We start from the raw sequence: 14,943 nt of genomic DNA, 5'->3' as shown, positions 1-14,943 counted from the left end.
GAGGGTCCAGTGTGAGAGCTGTTGCACATTTTTCATTCTTCTTTAGATAAATACAGTAGCTGTGCAAATAAGTTCTGGTCACTGCTATTTTCATTAAAGCCTGCTTGCCGGCCCCTGCTGTGTTCCACCTTTGGGAGACTGAGTCAGGGACAATCAATGTTGGATTGTTCTCTCAAGAAGCATTCTAAATGAGCTGCTGCCTACAGAAATCCAGTGTGAAGAAGTTACCACAGGGGCACAAGGGTTCAGTGCGATGAATCACAATCAGAAACAAATCAAAGCTAGATCGTTCTGGGAGAGTGAGCTTATCTTTGTACCAAGACGCTCTCTATGCAAGCACAATTGAACCTCCGTCACCGTCCTCTCTCCTTCTATGTGAAGAATAATACTACTTGGCATGGAGGGAGAGCATGAGGTTTATTGGTCGTGAGAAAGACCTCCTTTAGTGACTCACAATTTTTCTGAATCATTATTTTATAGATGGACTGCCAAAGAGTCTAAGCAGTCCCAGAATCTGACAAACCAGAAGCTGTTGTCCAGGCTGGATTTGTAGTCACACACATATATTTAGAAATATAATCAAATTCTACAACCTGGAAAAACCAGCGGTAACTGGCTGAGTCTACTCCTTTTGACATGAATTAGTTCATTGCTGGATGCCTTTCAAGAAAAGAAAGAATACGTAATGTTGAAAAATGCAGGCTTCCAGAATAATTATAAGTATATCCTAATAAGTCATTGTAAGATAAAAACATTTAAGCAAATATGCATTGTTTAAAAGTGCAAGTCTCTGAATTTAATCTCTGGTAACACACACACACACACACACACACACACACACACACACACACACAGCCAGGCATTGGTGGCTTATTCCTGTAATCCTAGCTACCCAAGAGGCTGAGTTCTGACCATTCCAGTTCAAAGCCATCCCAGGCAAGAAAGTCCATAAGACTTTGAACTCCAATTAACCACTCAAAAGCTGGAAGTGGAAATATGGCTTAAGTGGTTAATAGAGCAAAAAAAAAAAAAGCCTTGAGCAGAAAGCTCAGAGACAGTACCCAGGCCTTGAGTTCAAGCCCCACTACTGGAACAGAAAAAATTAATACACCTAACTTACTGAATTTATCAACTCAGCATGCTATAGAGTACTGTACACCATCCCCCATGACCGTGAGGCTGACGGCATGCAGAGACTCGTTGCTGCTGTTTCCTGTCACAAGCTTGGAAAAATCAAAATTCAAGATTTAAAGTACCGTCTCTACTAGAAAATATATCACTATAGTTTTTTCACCCCACTCTAAATCAAGATTATAAATGGGGAGAGCACAAGTCCAGAACCATGAGTATCCTAATTGATGTCTCAGTTAATGGTGTTTAAGAGACCAACAAAAGAGAACAAGGGGCCTAGTGGTAGAGTGCTGGCCTAGCATGCATGAAGCCCTGTGTTTGACTCCTCTGTACCACATACACAGAAAGAGCAAGAAGTGGCACTGTCCCTCAAGTGACAGAGTACTACTAGCCTTGAGTAAAAGGTATCCAAGGACAACGCCCCAACCCTGAGTTCAAGCTCCAGAATGGGCAAAAAAAATAAAAAAGAGAGACAGACAGACAGACACAGAAACAGACACAGAGAGAAACAGAGTCAGAGATTGAATCAGAGAGATTAAGTACATAGGCAAAGAGGAGAAGGAAAGAGAAAGAGAGAGAGAGAGAGAGAGAGACAGAGAGAGAGAGAGAGAGAGAGAGAGAGAGAGAGAGAGAGAGAGAGACAGAGACAGAGACAGAGACAGAGAGACAGAGAGAGAGAGAGAGAGAGAATACCTATACTCCAGCAGTTTATCCTATCTTTCTAGAAAATAGCAGTCAGCATTTAATCTACCTCACATATACATAATGTATGCATCCATACCTGATTGATAACAAATGATGGTTTTCTATATAGAATTCTTACTCAGATTTTCTATGCTAAAATCTTGGGAGATAAGTGGAAGTAGGAAATTAATTTACAAGAGAGTATTTCTCTACTGAGAATTTCCCAAATATATCAAAATTTCCATGCTTTTACAAGAGAAAGATCGGTTATGTACTTCAATTAATTTCATCATCAGATAGATTCTCTCTCTTCTCGTTTACTGCAGTGTGCCAATTCCCTGATTTTTCTCTGTTTTTAAGGAGTTTGGTTAACAGTCACATTTGAAATGTGTTTGTAATATTCAAAGGAAGCATTCAGAAACATAAATTCTGTAAATAAAAGTGACAAGTTCCTAGTAAAATAAGATGGATTTATTTTTCTTTTCTATAGCTGCAGTCTAGTTCATTTCCACCATTAAGAGTCTGGTGCAGAATACCAAGATTCATGATATTTTTTTTCTAACAGAAAACATTAGTCTAATTCCTCCACTTAAAATGATTTAACTTCCTTACAGATGTCTAAGCAGGATCAGGCTATGTTCTGAAGCGCTCAGCAAATTAGCTATAGCCATGTCCTAGGCTGCAGAGACCTTTTGAATGGCTAAAGCAGATTATTTCCAACAAAGAAAGGAAGTAGATCAACACTAGAATCATAATTTTAAAACCTTGTCTAAGTATTTGTAATGCTGCAACATCTCCATGTACAGAATGTCTTATTATCTCCCCGATGCAGATATGCCAAAGGTCACACTGAATCTCTAAAACAACTGTATGCAGCAAAGGCTGAATGTCCTTCTTCCACCACTATCTCCCGCTCTTCTCAAAAGAGACTCCACCATTCACTCAAATCCAATAGTGAGGCCTGGTATCCTGGCTCCTCATTCATGTGCAAAAGGATTCTGAATCCTCTGTTGTTGAGAAGAGATACTCGGACTGTGTAACCAATGAACTGAAGGAGCTAAGCATCTTTATAAGCTACAGTTAGATTAGTACTTTGGGGCACACACTTCAATACTGTATATTTTAGTCATTAAGAATCAATGTGGTGGGCCGGGAACTTGACCTACTGATAGAGTGCTTGCCTAGCATGCACAAAGACCGGGGTTTGATTCCTCAGTACCACATACACAGAAAAAGCTGAAAGTTGTGCTGTGGCTTGGGTGGTAGAGCTATAACCTTGAGAAAAGCCCAAGGACAGTGCTCAGGCCCCGAGTTCAAGCCCCAGGACTGGCAATAAAAAGAATCAAAGTAGTAATTAAACACTAGTGGTTCAAACATGTTATCTTAGCTACTCAGCAATATGAAGCTCATGGTTCAAAGCAAGCCTAGGCAGAAAGTCTTGTGAAACTCTTTTCATCCAATTCACCAGCCAAAAGCAGAGGTAAAACTAAAATGAAAAAGTGGTCGAATGTCAACCTTGAGTGAGAAAGCTACACAAAACTTCCAGACCCTGAGTTGAAGCTCCAGTACAGGCTCAAAGAAGGAAAAGGAAAAGGAGGTTCAGGAGGAGGGACGAGAGAGGAGGAGTGAGGAGAGTTCATTTAAATGATTTCATTAGTATCACATTAGTACTTTGGTGCCAGTTATAACCTGGGTCAGCTGCTAGAAACATTGCAGACTATCACTGGTATAAAAGAGATAGGTGGAGTCGGGAGTTTGGCCTAGTGGTTAAAGTGCTTGCCTAGCATTCACGAAGACCCGGGTTCGATTCCTTGGTACCACATACATAGAAAAAAGCCGGAAATGGTGCTGAGGCTCAAGTGGTAGAGCTCTAGCCATGAGAAAGTCCAAGGACAGTGCTCAGGCCCTGAGCTCAAGCCCAGGACTGGCAAAAAATAAATAAATAAATAAATAAATAAATATTTATTTATTAAAAAAAAAGAGAGATAGATATTTATTTCTCTCCCATATCAAAAAGTTCTGGCTGGAGTTTTACTCTCCTCTCAGGAATGAGTTTCTAAGATCTCTAGTCTTTAAGAGGAAAACTTGAACACAGGATGGAACTCACTACATAGGATAGACAACTGTCCTAGTTTGCTTAGGACTATTCTATTTGGACAGTGGAAGTTCACATTTGAGAAAAGCCATCAGTGGAATTCTTTGTCATCCTAAATGTGCCTTCTCACAGACAAGACAAGACCTACCTAGTAGGTGCTTCCAACAGTGTTCCATGGGCCCCTAGGGTGTGGCCTCTGAACTGTCATTTGCTGAATCTAGTGACAGTTCTGGTTAACCTAGACAGGTTCTGCCATCCGTGTCTCCTCCTTCCTATATCACCTTGTAAGCCAGGCAGCACCCAAGCCCACCTCACTCTGCCCACTGATCTGCACAGAATTTCTTCTCTGGGACTGAGATCTAGTTTTCTTTTTTTTTTTTCCTTTCCTCCACAGGGATTTAGGTCACCACTAACTTACATGGAGAAAAAGATGGTGAAGACTCTGAATAACAGAAGACAGCCTATAGCATTTGAAAAATATGGTGGATAAATGGGAAACAACCTAGAAAAACTTCCACAATGCATTTGTGAAGTGGGGAAAGAAAACTGAATTTGCAAACGGATATGGAGGATATGATTCCCAACTAGAAAAATATACTAATGATATTCCTATGATATCCATGTAATATTCCTATTTATAGCATTCCTATTTGTAACATTTATATAGTCCAAATGATATTCAAATATAGTATTTAAAACATGTACTTGATTATATTTGTATATTGTATTTATTTAACCACATTATTAAAAATCTGGACGACTACACAGAATGTTAAGGGTTGTTACAAACTCCCATGTGGAGACCAGAGGGGAAGCACTGGTAAAGGTAGTCCTAGTCAAAACTCATTATCAGGGCAGAATGGAAGAATGCAGAAACAGATTTGCTACAGAGAAGGAAGAGGAGCCAGAGATGGCTGGTAGTCAGATGGATAGAGAACAACAGTTGGGCAGATAAGCAATAAAGAAAGAAGGGAATAAAGAAAGAAGGGGGAAAGGAGGAAGGAGGAAAAGAATGAGAACATGCAGGATAAGAGTATAAAAATGCTACTGTTGAAGGGAGGAAAGCCTCTATTTGACCTGTTGTGTGTTGGGCTGACCTCTCATTTATGGACATGCAGAGTTTATAGCTAATTCATGCAATGTCTCACAGATTCTTCAGAGACGTTCATTGTAACTAAGTAGGTTTCATCCTAATAAGACAAGCCCTAGACCATTCCTCTCCTCCTTTTCTCTTTCCTCTAACCTTACAGCTAGAAGAAACCAGAGTATCTGGGGTTAGCTAGTGAATCAAAAAGTACAAGGTGAAGAAAAATGAAATATCTACACAAGTTCGGGAGGCTGGGAAGAGTTAAATATGACCTTGAATGAAGTTGAAAGCTTCAGCTCTGAGTCTGAATTAGTCATATTAATTACTGATTAGAAGCTCTTTCATTATGTGAAGGTGATCATGTCATCTAGAAGCAAGAGACTAATTAGCAACCTGGAATAAAGGAGTAATGAAAGACAAAAGGAAAAGTGTGTAGTAATTACACCCCAGCGTTTCATTTGTTTAACATAATCGTTAAAAAAGGAAGGGTATTATTGAGACCACTGCCTTTTTCTTAGGTAGCAGAACACTGCACAGAACTTTTTGTTGTTGCTTTCTGGGAAATGGAGCTAAAATCCTAACCTATATTTGAAAAAAAAAAAAAGACAGCTGACTCTTTCTTTGAAGGAAGCTGGACACATCTCTAAGTGTATTCAACTTTGCTAGTGTCTGTCAACTCACCACTTACCTCCAGTCCACACTTGCAAAAACTAGCTGGAATTGGGAATTGTTAACTTAGGTAAGGATGCTGGAACCCTTTTCTTATCTTCCCCACTAGTAAGAGAACAATGTATTGTTTCTGTTGCTTTATAGCAAATTGCCAAGAATTGAGTGGCTTAATACAACAGAAATTCATGTTTTGTCCCACAAACGTGGAATTCATGTTTTGTTCCACATATGGGGAAACTAAGTCTAAAATATAACTGGACATAATAACCTATACAGGACTCTAGGCATTCACACAAAAACAGTCAAGACTAAAGGAGGTTACCCTTAGGGCAGAAACGCAGAGGTGTAAAATACTACTTATAGAAAGGAATTCCAGGAAGTAGGAACATGGGTTTTTGCTGTGGTTGTTGTTATCGTTGGTGTGGGGGGGGAGGTCTTTTTGGTCTTGGTTTTGGTTTTAGTGCTGGTGGGGGTTATAATAGGGAGGACAAGGAGGGTAAAAAGGGAGGGAGGGAGGGTGAGTAAATGCAATCTTGCTATTCACTCCACTAGACATCTCTCCGTGCAGCCTGGAAGCCCTGTGCTTTTCATTGAGAGATAGCCAGGGACACATAGGGCCAGCAATTGTGAGGAAAGTTGGCTGTGAGTATCCCAGGAACTCTGAGAGTCCCCCCCACCAGCAAAGTTACCTGGGGAGATAAATGCACCACTCTCTTAGGCTATCTGTGATGTCTCCAAGGCAGGGCCACTAACAACCAGGAAGCATCAACAGCTAAATAAAGGCAATGGCCCTTTAATCATACCTTCTCCCTTTATCTCAAATCTGCAAAGACCATACTAAGAAGGTGAAAGAAATGAAAAAAAAAAAATCCAGTCACTCCCTGCTCCTCTCCACGTGCCTCTTGGTGCCTGGACAGCTCTGCTTAAGGAAGTATCATGAGCCCTCCATTTGCTCATGTATTAGATATTAATCTGCATTCGATAAAATTATCAATACATTATGATAATTGAGTAATTATGAGGTATGTCATTAAAACAAAGGAAATGGAGATGTAATGGAGCAAAATGAACCATCTCATTTGGAGAAAGTATATATGTTCTCTATTAAATGCATACTGCTATATAAACCACATATATTCTAAGGGCTGGACATTGGGGAAATAGAAAAATAAGGAAAATATTTAAAGTAAGGGGAGGATGAAGTTTAAAGTAAACAAGATGAACTGAAATTAGATTCTCCTGTAGGAGCCAGGAGCTATTGTTGGGAGAAGAAACCGAGTCTGAGGTCTCCAGAGGCCCCCACTGTGTCCTCTCCAAGCCACCTGCCACTCTTCATTGAGCAGTTTTCTACAGTTGTCCTCTGCTATAACTACTGCTGGGCCATTGAGCCAATGTCTTCCTGCTTCCACAAAAACTAAGTGGAGGAGACAGCACTGGGCCTCCCTCCCTGGCAGACGCAAGAGCATGCTAATCAGTGGCCCTGGGAAAAAACGTGGGCATGCTGCCATCTCTGCCTTTTGTCTTTCTTTGTCCTTTCCTTGAAAATGTCACATCTCCTTTTTGTGTGGGCGGGGGTGGGGGGGTAGTGTTTCCCAAGTGTATTCAAGAACTCACACAGCATATTCCTGGTAAATGAATTTAATCCAATGAGCTTGCTCATGGTTCTCTCAATGGTGAACATTCTTCCACCAAAGTTCCTTCTAACTGGATCCTCTGATGCAGCCAGCTTAAAGACAAACAATAACGATGTCTAAGTGGACAATTGGCTATGGCTAAGAAGACAGTCCCAATCAGATGATGTCAAGCCAGTTAAATTCCCCCATTTGGGAGGAACTTAGCAAAGTCCTGTGCTAAAATATGAGCACATTTGCCAATGTGTTGGCCTTGAGAACTTTTTCTTTTCTTTTTTGTCTGTCATGGAGCTTGAACTCTGGACCTAGGCTCTGTCCTTGAGCTCAAGGCTAGTGTTCTACCACTTGAGCCACTTGCAGTTTCTAGTGGTTAATTGGAGATAAGAGTCTCACAGACCTTTTGTGCTTGGCTGGCTTTGAACCACAATCCTCAGATCTCAGCCTCCTGAGTAGCTAGGATTACACGTGTGAGCCACTAGCACCTGGCCAGAACTCTATTCCTTAGGTAAAATGAATTCTGAATTTTCTTCCTTGGATGTCTAAGGTAGGCTCCTTGAGCCTGGCTCAGAGTGGTTTCCTGCAGGTAGGTGCACATAGAATCCTACAGTGAATCTCTATCTTCCTAGAAGCTACAAAATTGAGAACTGGTAAAACATTAATTAAAAGTCAAGGGTTATTGGCTCAGTTGCATAATCCTAGCTACTCCAGCCTCCATAGACAAATCTGAAACTTTTGCCACCAAAAAGCTGGAAGTAAAAGTATGGCTCAAGTGGTAGAGCACTAGCCTTGAGTAGAAAAGCCAAGCAAGAGTATGAGATCCTGAATTCAAGACAAGCACAGAGAAAGAACAAAGGAAGGAAGGAAGGAAGGAAGGAAGGAAGGAAGGAAGGAAGGAAGGAAAGAAAGAAAGAAAGAAAGAAAGAAAGAAAGAAAGAAAGAAAGAAAGTAAAAGAGAAATGAGGAGAGGAAAGGAAGGGGGAAAAGAAAAGGGAAGGAGAATGGGAAAGGAAGAGGAGAGGAGAGGAGGAGAGGAGAAAAAGGGAGGAGGGAAGGAAGAGGAGGGAACGGGGAGGGAGAAAAGGGAGGGAAAAAAAACCTATCATAGTTTCTCTTTTTCCTTAATATGATCTTGAAAATAATTTCATCAAATTCTTGAGTTCGCAGAAGAAATAGAGTCTGAAATACTCTGGGCTGCTGAATCACGTGGTTGGTGGGAGTCTTTGGTGGAGGTGTATAAACTTGAGCATTGAGTTTGTGTTAAATGAAAAGTTAAATCAGAGTGAAGTTAGAGCTCAACCAAATAATGAAAGGAAAAACTGGGTCCTAGGGCCTGGAAGAGATGAAACGCAGACAACAAATGACCAGCATAGCAAGCCAACCTGCTATTATAACCTTCTTCTCTGTGGTATTTTGGCAAAATATTTCAACCTTTTAAAACCCTGAAAATAGATTAGTGCTTATTTTCTTTATCAGGAACTGAGGTAGATTCTCTAGTTTGGTGTTCATTTGACAAATCTCAGGAAAATTGTTCCTGTCCAACCCTGCCCTAGATTTTCCCTGACTACAGAAGTTACAAGAAATGAACATTTCCCCTAGAGGAAAGGAGACCAACTATAAAGTGCCCCAAACCTTCCCTACTTAATCAGGTACATTTCCATCTAGTATTTAAAGCAATCAAAGGAAAACACCAAAGACGAAGGAATGTCGATGAGGCCATATGACATCAAACCAACCAGAGAGACCCCCCTCCAGGAGATAAGTGAGTCTGAAGAATGAAGGTGTTCTAATTAAACACATAGTTGGAGAGAAGTTGAAAGTGTTTGGCAGAGAAATCACTGAAGGAGGAAATTAATAAAGTTCAAACGTAGTGTTAAATGAGTTCTGAATTGCACAGCCCAAAGAAGTGTCTTCAATTGTGAAATCCTATTCAAAAGTACAGAAGTACACGGGACATAGCTGCAGAAGCCAGTAGTGACAATGGAAGGTTTAGTTTCATTGAGTGTACATAACAGAAGACAAAAGCTGGGGAGTTGAGAAAGGATGTATATAGATCATAGGGGACTGAATCCTCCCCTGATTCAAGATGCTCATCCATCTCATCATACGAAATAAAACTCATCTCAATGAACTCCAGGACATGAAAACAGAGGGGTTTTATTTTCCTTCTTCTATTGCTGGTTTTGGTTTTCTTTTCCTTTTACCTTGTATGTCTTGGGGAGAGTAAAGGCAAGCACAGAAATGCAGGGCCGAAGAGTGAACAAATACAGCAGTGATACGAGACACTATGTTGAAAGTGAATAATACAATTTGTGGATGGAGATAGGAGGGAAGGGGCGACGTTGTTTAAAATGACATATATCCTCTACTTGACTTATGTAACTCTAACCCCTCTGTACATCATCTTTGTGATAACAATTGAATTTTTTAAGATGTTAATCATTTTTGTTATGTTTTATTCTATTAATTTTAATTTTAAAAAATTTATTAAATCTAGGCTCTTGTAGCTCACACCTATAATACCTAGCTACTCAGGGGCTGAAATCTGAAGATCTCAGTTCAAAGTCATCCCAGACAAGAAAGTCTGTAAGACTCTTATCTGCATTTAAGCACCAGAGAAAACAGAAGTGGGTCTGTTTTCAGCCTTTCACTACTGCAACAAAAACCTAAGCTGAACCCACCTAGAGAGTAGAGAGCTTCTAAACTGAAGGTAAAATCCTCACAGTTGCAGAGATTTCAACCTATGGTCCCCTTGCTCCAGACTGAGACACAGGAGAACACAGCAGAACCATAATCACCTCATAACAGCCAGAAGCAGAGGGAGCACCAAGTATCTAGGGGTTCCAATAGTGATTACCATCATGACCCCAATGACTTATCTGCTTTCCATTAAATGTTCTTGTCACCCAAAACTATCCCACAACCAAGCCTTGAATGCCATACGTCATTGAGGCAATCATTAAGATCCAAACAATATCCTTCCCCTGCTGTTGAAATCCTAACATCCACTATCCCCCTCTGAAGTTACCCTTATTGGATGTTAGCCAGTAGAGATGACATTATTACACTGCCAGGTGCATATGACCATCAAATACTTCTTTGTCAAAGGGGAAAACCAGGAGCGAGTGAATAGAATTAATGAGATTGGTGCAAGTACAGCAGAGACCAGAGGAAACCTATGAGATGCCAGGGGAGAGACACTAAAAAGACTCTTCTCACAGCCCATGGGAGACTCCACCCTGCACACATATCCAGAATTACACTATCAAGCATTTCTGTGGTTTATACCACCCAGTTTGTAGTAAGTTGTTACGACATCCCTGGCAAACCAATACTCCATCCTGGGTCTTCAGGAAAGATGGGACGCCTTTGGATCCATCAGCTGGAGGTGTTCTGGTTTAACTGTGTGGTCAGGAAAGATGACAACTCTCAGCCCCAGAGACAAAATCAGTGCTACTCTACTTACAAAGAATTACATCCCAAGAAACTCATACCAAGTTGGAAATATTCTGAATCAAAAATGCATCGAATGATCAAGATTCATTGTATTCACATACTGCTTTGTGGAATGACAACCCATTTGTACAACTACTTATAGATATTTTTTTTATTTTAATTTTTTTTGGTGGGTCATGGGGCTTGAACTCGGCCTGGCCGCTGTCCCTGAGCTCTTCAGCTCAAGGCTACCACCCTACGCTAGAGCCAAACCCCACTTCCCATTTTCTAGAGGTTAATTGGAGATAAGAGTCTCAGGTCCTTTTGTGCCTGGGCTGGCTTTGAACCTTGATCCTCAGATCTCAGCCTCCTGAGTAGCTAGGATTACAGGCATGAGTCATCGCGCCCAGCTTAAAGATATATTTTTTAAAGCATTGAATACTCCTAACCTACCAACACCCTAGCTAACACACAGTATATTACCAGTTGTTTTCTTTGTGACCACATGTTTGACTGAAGTCTATAGCTCACTGACCTTGCCCAGGATTAAAGAAGAATATCACACCACTTTGTATTGTCCTGGAAAAGGATCAAAAGTCAGATTACAATCAGGCATCAGTGGCTCAAGACTATAATTCTAGCTATTCAGGAGGCTAAGATGAGCTCTGAGGATCAAATTTTAAAGCCAGCCAGCAAAATGCCAGAAGTAGAGTATGGTTCAAGTGGTAAAGCACCAGCCTTGAGTAGAAAAGCCAAAAAGTTTACACGCTGGACTTGGCACACAGACATAACACTACACACACACACACACACACACACACACACACACACACACACACACACAATTAGCCTGCAAAAAGTCCATCATTTTCTCCTTTTCTCCTTTTAAGACTTCTCGCTAACTGCTTGAAACTTGCCTTTGGTTCTGATTTTTACTTGCATAACACAAATTATTCTCTCATCACCTCACCCCTTTGTAGGCCTCTAGGCTGTGTAACAGATCAATTTTGTTTTAACTTGGAGTTACAGGATCTTCTCTATCACTCATTTTGGAGGTAAGAACCAAAGATAAACAGGCAGAAATTCAAAAAGGAGGACATGAAACACAAGACATAGGCTACACATGGCTGACTGAAGCTTCTGTGGAAGACTGTGCTGGAATACAATCCAGTTGATAATTAACCATGCAGCACTGTATTCGTTATTTGTCATGCATGGCACAGATGTCATTAATTAAAACCCCAGCTAAGTAACAAAATAAAAGGCTCAGTGTAACTCCTCAGTCATAACTAACAGCTATAATTTAAATGCAAATAGAAATGACTTAAAATCTTCTGGAAAGTTAATCTCAGACAACGTATTTTAAGCTGAGTTCCATGGATTAGAACACCCTGCAGGAAAAAAATTTTAAATGTATATTTTTGCTTTCACCTATTAGATCCACTATTAGAATCTCTTGCAGCAAGTTAAATAACTGGATCAATCCCAGGGCTTTGTGAATGCTCTGCTATTGAGGCATACTCCCCTCACCTATTAAAACTGAATTTCTGGTTTTGGCAATACTGGAATTTGAATTCAGAGCCTACTGTTTGCACTAGACTGACCATATCTATAGACTTTTCTGCTTTTGCTATTTTTTAGATAGTACCTTGCTCTTTGCCTGGAGCAGACTAAAATACAGTTCTTTTATTTATACTTTCAGAATAGCTGGGATAACAGACATGTGCCAGCTTGACATGGGCTCTTGTGAATTTTAAACAAGCATACAAACCTGAACTGTGATTCTCCCAATTTCAGCTTCCTTGAAAACTGAGATTACAAGAATCAGCCACCATTCCCAGCTCTGAAACTGAATTTTAAACAACTTCCCAAGTGATTTCTATGCATCACAAAAGATGCATAATGTTTCAGGATTAAATTATTACGTAGAGTATTAAAATATGGCTAAGTATTGGGTTTTTTTGGTTTTGGTTTTGGTTTTTTTTGCCAGCCCTGGGCTTGGGCTCAGGGCCTGAGCACTGTCCTTGGATTTTCTCAAGGCTAGAGCTCTACCACTTGAGCCTCAGCACCACTTCCGGCTTTTTCTATATATGTGGTACCAAGGAATCGAACCCAGTTCTTCGTGCATGCTAGGCAAGCACTCTACCACTAGGCCAAACTCCCGGCCGGCTAAGTGTTGTTAAAGGGCTTCTTAGTAGTAATATCATCAGTACTATTTAGTTTTATACTAGGATTTGCTCGCAACCACACCTCAACTCAACAATATACATCTTAGCTATTCTTGCAGCCAGAAGCAGTGCCGTGACCAAATTCTCACCAAGGGAGAAAATGAGCTCAAGTGATCCTCACACCTCTACCTTAAAAGGAAATCCTTTTGCTGGCTGCCAGTGGCTCATGCTTATAATCCTAGCTACTCAGGAGGCTGAAATCTAAGGATCGAAATTCGAAGCCAGTCCAGTCAGGAAAGCTCGTGTCATTCTTACCTCCAATTAATTACCAAAAAAGCCAGAAGTAGAGTTGTGGCTCAAGTGGTAGAGTGTTTGCCTTAAGCAAATAAATAAATAAGCTCAGAGACAGCCCACAGGGCCTTAGTTCAAGTCCCAGGACTGGTACCACCACCAACAACAACAAAACAAACAGGAAATAGTGTCAATGTTTTTCGGTCCTCTTAGCAGGTTAACAGGTAACACGGATATGCCCATGGCATAGTAACATAACAGCGAAACTTCTGCCATGAACACAAAAACTACACCTTAGAGTCATGTTGAAGGACTTTTTTTTTTAAGATCCAGGCATCAATATTTCAGGCTTTGTAATCCATTTGTTTTATATTGGAATCACTCAGCTCTACTACTCATTAAAGCAGTGGTAGAGGATGTGTTAACAAACATACGTGGCTGTATTCCATTAAATATTTCTTTGCAAAAACTTCTTTTATCTGAGAACCCTATTTTAGGAAATGACAGAAGAATAAAGCAAAAGGTTCCTGACAAACTTCACAGAATAAGATACCCAATTCAACTCCCTGAAGACTATTAACATGGGAGGAAAATGAACCTTTCCAATCTTTAAACACAAGTGTTAGTCTTTGATATAGCTCCTGAATCACTTCCTAACAGATTATAATTTTCCAACTAAGAACCATACAAATGTTCTCATTTAATCTGGGTAAAAACATGTGAGATAAGCATCTCAATTCTTACAAGACAAACTGCCTATAATCCTTCAGCACCATTTAGGTTTTGAAGTTTTATCTTTGTAGGAATATTATCAGCTTCTTAAAAGTCTGGGAACCCCTTTCATACTTCCCCAACCCTATCGTGCATTATACAAAGCCAGCTGCTCTGTTCAGTACAGCCTAGGGCTCTGTGACTCTAGCAAGCCAGAACACAGAATGGTGGGGATTCCATCCCTTACATTTCTCCATGTTCTCACTATATTGAGAGTACCTACTGGTGGGAAAGAATACTCACGTGACAAGCCCAGAGTTGTTAGGCTATAGAGATTTGTATGCTCAGAAGCTTCAGAAAAGCCAAAACTGGGGAATTCTAGCCCCACCTCATTTCTCTTTAGGGTCAGATGTCTTCTTTGTTCTACTGTGGGACATGGTCACAAGATGTGCCCAACACTGCACTTTTTTCACTTACCACTGCTTTCTATTGCTCTTATTAAATTCCTTCTTAGATTCTCACACGGCCTGTTGTCCACAAGCTAAATGGTGCCCAATCATGACTCTTACACCATACAAAAGCCACTTGGTTCTATTCTAGACTCAACTCATGGATTTGTAGCAAATGTAATATTCTTCTCAACAAGTACCTCCAAGAGATGAGAGAATGGTCATTGATGTACTATCTAGATAATTTTTTCCTAATCTCAAAATCCATTCTATAAAAAGGAGGAGGAGGAGGAGAAAGAGGAGGAGGAGGAGGAGGAGGAGGAGGAGGAGGAGGAGGAGGAGGAGGAGGAGGAGAAGAAGAAAACTTCAGAGTCCCTGAATTAGAACTGCTGCTCTTCTTTCTCAGATCAAGGACTTTCCAGTCAGGCTGGGAGTCTTACTCATCAATAATAATTAATCAATGTGTGTTCGTAGAGTTAAAATGCTATGCTTTATTCCTTGCTTCAACAGATGACAGCTGAACCAACTGGCAGTAAATTCTCACTCTGGAGCTTGCATGGTCTGGCCTTCCAAAACCAACATCATCGCCGTGTCC

This window comes from Megascapheus bottae, chromosome 26, assembly GCF_031878675.1.
Source record: "Megascapheus bottae isolate mThoBot1 chromosome 26, mThoBot2.hap1, whole genome shotgun sequence".
Taxonomy (NCBI): Eukaryota; Metazoa; Chordata; class Mammalia; order Rodentia; family Geomyidae; genus Megascapheus; species Megascapheus bottae.
Note: the sequence above shows the minus strand (reverse complement) of the source record.